We start from the raw sequence: 1,875 nt of genomic DNA, 5'->3' as shown, positions 1-1,875 counted from the left end.
AAGCTTCTCTTGCTTCTTGTATCTGGATGTCAAATTTTCTATTCAACTCTATTTTTTTTTTCATTAAGAAAGCTTGAAAGTCCTCTATTCCACTGAATGACCATATTTTCCCCTGAAACATGATGCTCAGTTTTGCTGGGTATGTGATTCTTGGTTTTAATCCCAGCTCCTCTGCCCTCTGGAATATCCTATTCCAGGCCCTTCGATCCCTCAGTGTAGAAGCTGCCAGATCCTGGGTTATCCTGATTGTGTTTCTACAATATTCAAATTGTTTCTTCCTGGATGCTCATAATATTCTCTCCTTGATCTGGGAATTCTGGAACTTGGCTATAATATTCCTAGGAGTTTTATTTTTGGGATCTTTTTCAAGAGGTGATCAGTGGATTCTTTCAACCTCTATTTTGCCTTCTGGTTCTAAAACATCAGGGCAATTTTCCTTGAGAATTTCTTGGAGGATGATTTTTTAAGGAGGAACTATTTTTTAAGAAAACAAGTTCGTGGATCCCAGGTTAAGAAGCCTGGAATTAAAATTTGTTGTTTTCTGTAATCTTGTTCATCTTTTTTATTTTCAGAATTTCTATTTTGGTTTTTAGGGTTTTAAGTTTTATTGACTTTATAGAATTTTTTTTTGTATGAACAATTTATCAATCTAGTCTTTGTCTTTTTTTGCTGATCAAAGTGTTTAGAGACATAGATTGTCCCTTAAGGACCTCCTTTGACAACTGTATCACAAAATTTTGGGCATATTATTCCATTGTTGTTGTTTTCTTGGATTCAATTTGCCATTGTTTCTATGATTTGTTCTTTAATATTTTTATTCTTTAGGATTAAATAATTTAGTCCCCAATTAAATTTTAATATAGTTTTCTAAAGCTTTTTATTGAATATAATTTTTATAATGTGGTCAATAAATAATTTGGTTAATATTTCTGCTTTTATGAATTTAGTAATGAAGTTTGTATGATCAAATACATGGCAAATTCTTGCATTTACAGCTGAGATGTATACTCCTCACTATTCCCACCCAATATTTGCTAGATATCTATCATATCTAACTTCTAAAATTCTATTCAGGTCTTTGACTTCTTTCTTGTTTATCTTTTAGGTAGTTTTATCTAAGTTTAAAGAGGACAAATTATAATCTTCTTACTATTTCTATAAATTTATTAACTTTTCCTTAAATTATATAGATGCTCTGGTTATTTGCATCATATTAACTTATTATCTATGGTACTTTTAAACATAGTGTAGTTTCTCTATTAATCTCTTTTACTTAAGGTTATTTTCACTATTATCTCAAGTGAGTTCATAATTGTTACCCTAGCTTTTGTGAGTTAGTTTAAAGAAAATTGAATTTTGTTCTTGTCCCCTATTTTAAGTCTATGGGAATCTTTATGTTTTGAATATATTTATTGTGCAATCTATAATTTATTGTGTAATCTATATTAATTGTGTAATCTATAATTAGATTCTATTTTTAACATAGTTATTTGTATATGTTTCTCCATTCTATCCTTACACTTCTCCTTCTCTTTCTCCCTGCTTTCCTTTTAACAAAAAAGAGTGTTCAAAGAGAAGTGTACTAAATAGTAATGATCTCTATCTGTCAATCTCCTTTCATTGTACTGCTCCTCTTTTCTTGTCAAGTCTCCAAAATAGGCTCTTACCTGCCCCTGTCCCTTTTCCCCTTTATGATATACCTCACAAGTCGAAGTTTATTTGGGTGATAACTAATCTCTCCCTTAATCTATGCTGCTTCTTAGTGTCTGCTTCCTCCACACATTTTTTGGCCTGTTTCAGATTGTGTTAAATATATTTCTGTATTAAACCGAGAGAGAGAGAGAGAGAGAGAGAGAGAGAGAGAGAGAGAGAGAG

The sequence above is a fragment of the Petaurus breviceps genome, unplaced genomic scaffold (genome assembly GCF_028583685.1).
Source record: "Petaurus breviceps papuanus isolate PSGF00001 unplaced genomic scaffold, PetGlider_PUasm1.0 189, whole genome shotgun sequence".
NCBI lineage: Eukaryota > Metazoa > Chordata > Mammalia > Diprotodontia > Petauridae > Petaurus > Petaurus breviceps.
This window is presented reverse-complemented; position numbering follows the sequence as displayed.